An 8,460-nucleotide genomic window follows, 5' to 3' on the forward strand; every position below is an offset into this window, starting at 1 on the left:
TCATCGGTTAATTGTTACAAACTGCTATCAATTCATTTCAAACCTGGTGCTTCCTCTAAAAATCTACTCAGCTGGTTGGATTTATTCTTCCTCTATTATTTCACGGGTGTTGGTTTCTCATTTGTTTTAGATCAAGAAGGTAGCATCCATCACACAAGATGTTACTTTGTGCAAGGAAGTATTTGATTGGAAGAGATCCACGTAAATGTTCAGGTTCTCAATCTCATAAGATGTTATTTTTGTCAATCCGGAAAACATGTTTGTTGCTTTGATTGGTTTGTATACTTAATATTCCCTTACAACTTCTCAAAATGTTAACTTTGTAGCTACCACTGAGTTTTATAAATTTGGGTAATGTTTTATTTAACTGGAATTTTATATTGATTTATTAAATTGTGGTCGATAGTTAGTTTGACATTTTCTGAAATTGGTGTTGTCAAAGGATTTTCTATTGTTAGAAATGGGATAGTGCAATTATATCATCAAGGGCTGGTTTGGTCATAACAAATTATGAGGGGGATGCACTGACGTCATGGACATAATATGCATCACTTAATGATTTTTATGGTGGTTCCTAGAATTGTTTATAAGGAGTTTACTTTAAATTTTATTTTCTTCTCTCTTCTGCCAATTAAAGGGATGAATTTTCTCTATAATTTTCGTTTTGTAAACGCATACTTTATAGATTTTCTTTGGTCAAAGTTATATGACATTTGAAGGTTGATTGATTGATATGTTGAAAATATGGCTTTGGTTCTCTATAACGCCGTAATTTAAATTGATTTTATGGAGCTTAGAGAAGGGAAATAAGTCTATATAAGGTAAAATTTGTAGTTATTAATCAATTAATTGTGTAGCTGTTATACTCAATAGTCAGTCCAGACAAGGTAAAACTAAAATTAATTGATTTACTTTTATAGTTTCATTCTTTGCTTTGGTTTGTGAAGATAAACATTTAAATGATTGAAGTTGACTGACATATTATCAATATTGGCCCTTACAATGTCTGCTGAGGGAGAATGGGTGAGTTTGCTATATTTAGAAATTGAGTGATTCTTTTAATGATTGCTTCTACTTTGATGGCGTGCCTTCATTATGTTGACTCTTCACTCTGCCAATGACTCTGCGAGAAAAGTCTCAAATATAGGTTACTAGATTCAGAGGGCGATATTGGTTCGTGGGGACATGAGTATGTTAGGTAAGAATGGTTTAATTAGTTTCAAAGTTATGTACTCCCTCCATCTTAAAATTGTCTTTTCCATGCTGATTTAATTAAATTTTGGGCTGAAATATATTCTAAGAATTACCATAAATCTCTTGATAATAAAGTTTAAGCAATATGACACAAAAAACTTGAGCACCCGGTAATAGATATGTTTTCATTATAGTATTTGCTAACTTGAGATTCTAACCATAACTCTGTGTATATCTCATCAGGTATTCCACATAACCACTGCCATAGCTAAAGCTTTCAAATGATTGAAAAACAAACTAAAGTGCAACTTGCTTGAAAGGTAATCATATGATAATTATATAAAAAATGTTATTTTATAGAGATCATATGGTTATATTAAAACTATCAAACATATCCTCTACCTTATTTTTTATATGCAGTTTGTTGGTATTATTTGTTTTACATGCCTTGCCCTCAAAATTTTATTGACATTGCTTTTATGGAAGGGCACGACCTTGATTGACATCTCTCTAGAGTGTGTATGTGAAATAAATTGCAATATGTACACAACTATATCAATTTCTCTTTGACGATTTTATCAACAAATCTTAAGTATCAGATTTTAAGAGCTATAACTATAGTGTTTTATATCTAACATGCTTTTAATTTCTATTGGGAATTGAGGTGGCTGCTCGATCATAATGAAGTGGAAGAGTAGGAGATCGAGTGATGGTTGGCAGAGCTTCTTGAAATTGGAATAGGAGGGAGTGAAGACCGCGGGGGTTCACCGGCATTCATGAAAGCAGAATCTCGGCTTATTTGGTATATATTATATTGATAAATCTCAATTATAGATGAAGTATACACTTCTTTTAGTTTTGCTTTGAGAGAAAAATAGGTTGCTTTTGTAAGTGTCTGGTAGAAGTGATAGGATCATATTATATTTGTTTATCTCTTAAAACTCTTTCTCTTTTGAACCACTATCAATATTTTGTTTTACCGAGTGTATATTTTGATCATCTACCTTCACATGATAAGGATTTGTGGACTTGGTTCATAGTAAGACTATTGGATTCCTGTCATGTGAAAGTTGTAGACTACTTCAATTCAAGCTACTTCCAAAGCACCATCATTTTCAAGTTCCAAGGAACTCATCTCTATTTTATAAGGTCATTCCTTGAGGTCTTTATTATAACCCGATTGTTGTGCATGGAAATTTAATTTACTTTTGGAATGCAAAGGTAATGTGCATTCTTTGTTAATGATTGTTGCTTAGATTTTCAAATTATTAAAATCATGTTTCTTAGTTCGATTGTGTTATACATGTACTTCAATTTTTCTTTTGATTTAGTGAATGATGAAATTTGGTGAGAATTATTAACTTAAAGTTTCTGCTGCTATCTTAATGCTATTCTCATACCTCAATTTTTTTTTTTGTAAGTACATCTCATTTTTTTGCCATTCATATAAACTTCATCGTCTCATTTTGTTTTTCCTTCCTCTCTACTTGCTAACAATCTTCATTTTTGTTTTAATATTATGAAGTTTTGGCTGTGATTTTTTTATATATTGAAGGGGGCTTATATTAATTATTGCTCAAATATGTTCATACTGTCTCAATTATTCTATTGAAGCATTTATGATGATTGATAATGTGTTTTTTTGGTGCTCCTATTTTTCTGGTGTATATGGAACACTAAGGCACTGAATTTTTTGAATAGGTGAAGGCAGATAGAGAAAGGTAGAGGTGGATGTAATGTTGTTCTATGGTTTGTTCTTCTCCAATGGAGGAGGTAATCACGGAGCATCTGGATTCTTCCATGCCTCGAGATAGCATTACTGCGACAATTCAATTTCAAACGTTGAGGTGATGCTTAGATCTACTTCTCTTATGAAATCAGATTATTCACTATGAGAAATGATTCATACTTAGTACTTTCTGTGCTTTTATTCATTTGCATCCTTATTGATTTTTTTGATTGATTCTAAATTTCTTTCTGTATTTTTTTCCCCTTATTTTTTGCACTCTCTTGATATTTGTTTCCTTTTCTTTGGGAAGTATGTTATGTCTTGAATTGTTCTTAAAGAATCTGATTGAATTTATGCAAAATCACATCTATGTGTCTTTTGACCATTTTATGACATATCTATTGATCTAAAATTGATACTTTGATTATCTATTTTTTGCAGGTTTCAGTGGTTTTTCGGTAGCCAAATTCAATATAGTGAAGATTAAAAAAAAAAAATTATATTATAGCTTGAAAGAAAAAATGTACAATTGAAAGAAAAATGATTATCTCAGATTTTTTTAGGAGTTATTGATATTGAGATCTGCAAAGTAAATTGTCTACACAGAGTGTCTAAAGAATTACAATATATTTTTGTTTATTGGTGCAAGTATAGTGTCATAGTGGATCTCATGATATATGTGCAGGGTGTCTAAAGAAGTATGTGTTAGTACAGGTAATTGTTGAACTGATAATGAAGAAGTATTCCGCAATTTGTAATGAGTCCTGCTGTCTGACTGCTATGCTACTTTGTCAATTAAATAGGTAATTGTTGAACCGATAATAAACAGAATTTGACATTATTTCTTTTTTTCTCCAAGCCTGCAAATGATAACTTTATTTGTTGATGTGTTTGTCCAGGTCAAGTTCAGTATGTAGCATAAGTTATTGGCTGTTTGTGCATCATTCAGAATCAATTTTCTAAGGTACCTTCTGCTAAATCGAATGGTAGATATTGAATGGCATATTACTTACTGTAGTTTTCAAATATAATAGGCAGATTGTATATTAAAGCATGTTAATGTTAATGGTTAAATAGGTATGTTGCTGTTGACACCATTGCCTCTAATTGGATTTCTCTTTGGTTGTTGTTGTAGTGCAGATGAATTGGGAACCAATTGACAGGACTTTCATGCCACTGTTGTTACAAGAAAAAACCCACAGCTTATGAGATTGCTATCTGTTTAATGACTTTGAAAATTTAATGTGGATAGGCTTCCCATGTTCAAAGTCTATGTTTCATTTGTTAGAGGCAACATGTCTGTCTTTGATCTCATGAAGTTGTTTTTTGCTATAAGTATTTCCTAATTAGGTGTATTGGAAGACTAATTTATGACCCCATTAATGCATTCTGATATGTTTCAATATTAACTGCATCTGTTTACTATTACTATGTGCATCTCATAGCAGGTTTATTGGGACCTAAGTGAGCATGTTTTCATGAAAAATCCTTCAATACATGTATTCCAAGTCTATATAATGACATGGTTGATGCATTATGTTATGCTAAATTGTGAAAGGCACATGTTCACCGTTATTAAGTGCCGTATTTAGTTATTACAATCCTTAACGTGCAATCTTAAAAAGTTGTGTATCCAATAGAAAGTAGATCGTGGCGTAATCACGTACTTTAATCACACTCACATTAAGTAGACAGTGTCAATTTCTCAAATAACAAATACGATTATTCTTTATTTTTTAAGTAATAATGTTTTAAACTATATATGACCCGTGCGGCAGCACGGGTAGACGAACTAGTTATTCTTAAAGCTTATTACGTCTTGCTATTGTTTAACCTAGATTTTTCCCTCTAATCACCCATCATTAAATGCTAAAATGTAACCCTAAAAAAAATTCCCTCCTTTAAATGTGCAATTTGAAATTCAAAAATTCCTTGTATCCCTCCTTCTGCTTTTTAAAATCGGAATTTTTAATAGCTTGACTATAGTTGTGACCTTTCCTATTCTAATGCCACATTTAGTGCATTCTTTTATGAAAATTGTAACCGCTTTCATTGTTAAACAACATAAAACGTGCTAATTTTCTAACTTTTAGAATATCAATTAATGCACTATTAGTTTATGTGTTGTAATTCAAGTCACTACTATTTCCCATACAGCCTCTTCTCTTATCTTCTACTACTATATACATACACGTATTCCATCTCCAACCTTCAATTGTTTCATGTCTCAAACATTCAGCTATTCTTCTCTCTCTATTTTTCAAGCTTCATATTTATGCTATTCTTCTCAATGGTATACTTGCTGAACAAAAACATTGGTTATTCCATTGATAAATGATGATAATGGTGATGAAGAATGTTAGTGCAAGCTGATGAGGATTGAGATAAAAAAGCAAAGGTCTACCATGGATTTAGAATATATCAGTTTTGCAAAGTAAAGAGGCTTGAAGATTGTGAGAGGTTTTATTTTTATTTCTACAAAATATTTATAACAGGGCTTTTTGCTTAAATATTTAAGTATTTATATGTTAACTAGCATGGACACCCGTGCCAAGCACGGGCTAGAATGTCGTTATATTTGATGGAGGGAATATTGTGATGTATCAGGTGTTACTTAAAATTTTAGATGGAGTTTTGGTTGTATCATTATCACTTGTGTGGTTTCTCTTTATCCAAATTGTCGATCTACATCAACGTAGGCTCCCACAGAAAGCCCAACGGTGGTATCACATCCGGGTTCGACGTTGTGGGGGATCGAGAGTTGTTCTTGGTGGTGGACTACAGACACAAAGATCCTAACACTTAATGGAGAGATGTTAATGTCTCAAGTGTGAGTTAAAATTCCGTATTGTATGCAAGAGTAGATGTGAGAAACATATAAGTGAAATGACTCATATACATAATGCCTTAAGACTTTGAAAGAAGATAGGATGTGAATCTCTATTCTGTGATTGATCTTAGCTTAATGTGATAATACAATCCATTGTAGGATCCTAGCCTAATGTGATGATTTGTTTCGTTATTTTTTGAGTGTCATTTGTTTAATTTTTCATCTTAAATTTTAGTTTTTGAATGTGATTAGCTTTCATGCACAAAAAAATAAGCTTTGTCATTTCAAATTCCTTCACTTATGGTATTTCATGGGATCTTGCAATGGAAAAATGTATATGTATGATGAGTTGACAAAATACATATTCGTTAGACATTTTAAATAGATGTACATATTTTCAATAAATCTAATATTTTGGTAGCATAATTGCCCAGTAATATTCAACTTCTTCAACAAATCCATAAAATCACCAGCAATTCATTATGTTTCTTATGCTCTCATGAATAAAACGCACACTCCTTATTTTTTTTCTTTTTTCATTTCTATCAAGTTCAAATTCATTTTTAATCTTCTTTTCTTTTATAATTTACTTTATCTCTTCTCATGAAAGAAAGAAACAAACACCCCTCTATGAAACTACCGCCAACCCACTTTTTTTTACCATGTCGTGTCTCTGACCTTATGTGATATCTCACCAGATCACATACAAAATAGTCTCACGCTTAAGGGAGAGATGTTTATGTTTCATATGTGAGTTAAACTTGTGTGCAATAATATACATTGAGTAACATATAAGCAATAAGAACAATATACCTAATGTCTTAAAATTTTACGCAAAGATGTGATGTCAATCTCACTTGTGGAGTTTCTCATAGTCAAATGTGATGGTCCAACCCATTGTAGACTCCCTCAGAACTCTAAACATTATAGTGAGTTAAACTTGTGTGCAATAATATACATTGAGTAACGTATAAGCGAGAAGAACAATATACCTAATGTCTTAAGATTTTACGCGAAGATGTGCTGTCAATATCTCTTGTGGAGTTTCTCATAGTCAAATGTGATGGTCCAACCCATTGTAGACTCCCTCAGAACTCTAAACATTAATTTTTTTTTCTTTTTTAGTTTTTGAATTTCATTTGTTTAACTTTTTATATCAAGTATAAGTTTTTGGATGTCATTTGCTTTCATACAATTTTTTTATCCAATCAATATTATATCAAATACCTCCATATTTGGTCTTTGGGTGAACGAACATGCGAATGGAAAAATACAAATGTGTTATGCTAAATTGAAAAAGTACATGATTATTAAACATTTTATAAAGATATGGCGTTTTTTTAACCGAGTCTATTTTTTGGTGAAATATTTACTCTTAAATTTCCAACACTTTTTAACTGACCCATAAAATTGTCAGTAACTCGCTATATTTCCGATACTTCCATGGACAAAACACACACTATTTTTTTCCCTTATCATTTCTTTCATGTTCAAATTTCTTTTCATATTCTAATTTAATTTTATTGTTGCTAAATTTATTTCTCTCGTTTCATGAAAGATGGGAACACAAACTTCCCTCCGCAAAAACACCATTAATCCATTTTTTTTAACCATGTTGTGCCTTCGCCTAACCTTATTTGACTATCAACAAATTACAGACGCATTGAGCGTCTCACACTTTAGAGATATATGTTCATGTGTAAATTGTGACTTAAAGTTCCACATTATTGGATGCCAAAGTAGACGTTGAGAAACATATAAGTAAGATGACCAATACACCTAATGCCTTAAGGTTTTGGATAATGATGTGATGTCAATCACAATTGTGTGGTTTCACTTAGCCTAATGTGATAGTCCAACCTACTGTAGACACCCTTAGAACTCTCAACATTACGATAGACGGTTTCGTTAGTTTTGGGATGCCAATTATTTAATTTTTATATCAAATTTATGTTTTTGGGTGTTGTTCACTTTCATGCAATATTTTTTAATCAATCTCTAAGATATTAAATTCCTTATCCTTTGATCTTTGGTGGAATTTAACCATAGATAAACACTTAAGTGTTATGCTGAGTTAACAAAATATGTGCTTAGTAAATTCTTTATATGTTGTTGCGTTTTTTTACCCGGATCTAACTTTTTGGTAAATTAGTTTTTTTAACGCAATCTAACTTTTTGGTAAATTAATTACACAAAAATCTTCAACTCCTTCAACAATTTCATAAAATCACGTGCAACTTACTTCGTTCTTTATAACCTCATGGACAAAATACACAATTCTTATTTTTTTTAACCGGTATCAGTTCTCTCAATCTCAAATTTATTTTTCATCTTCTAATTTCTTTGATCTCTTCTCATGAAATAAAGGAACAAAAACACACTTTTAGTAAATTACCATTAATCTACCTTTTTGATCATGTTGTACATCGGTTTGACCTTATTTGGCTATGTCGCGTAATTACGGACACAGAGAATGTCACACTTGAGGGAGATATGTTATCGTGTAAAATAAGAGTTAAAGTTCTACACTGAAAGGAATAGTAGATATTGAATAAGATATAAGTGAGATGACTCACAAACGTGTGCCTAAATAATTTTTGAGAAATTGTGGTGTCGATATCATTTGTCTAGTTTTTTTTAGCCTAATGCAAAGATACAACCCAATGTAGGTTACACTTGCAGTCCCGGAATTATGATGATTTGTTTT

General features: G+C 31.6%; 1 long non-coding RNA gene across 3 annotated transcripts; it reads left to right on the plus strand.

Moving 5' to 3' along the window:
* The first annotated feature begins 329 nt into the window (after window positions 1-329).
* LOC146937144 (uncharacterized) lies at window positions 330-4,332 on the plus strand. 3 transcript variants are annotated; one of them, XR_015030856.1, is made up of 7 exons: window positions 330-1,198; window positions 1,438-1,514; window positions 1,859-1,996; window positions 2,896-3,041; window positions 3,638-3,726; window positions 3,823-3,887; window positions 4,064-4,332. It is a non-coding gene; the product is annotated as an uncharacterized LOC146937144 (long non-coding RNA). The 3 variants fall into 3 exon arrangements; XR_015030855.1 differs by having other exon boundaries at window positions 1,063-1,198; window positions 3,365-3,726; XR_015030854.1 differs by lacking the exon at window positions 330-1,198 and having other exon boundaries at window positions 1,417-1,514; window positions 3,365-3,726.
* Window positions 4,333-8,460: the final 4,128 nt, after the last annotated feature.

Source organism: Medicago sativa, chromosome 3, assembly GCF_051527215.1.
Source record: "Medicago sativa cultivar Bolivia chromosome 3, Bolivia_mono, whole genome shotgun sequence".
NCBI lineage: Eukaryota > Viridiplantae > Streptophyta > Magnoliopsida > Fabales > Fabaceae > Medicago > Medicago sativa.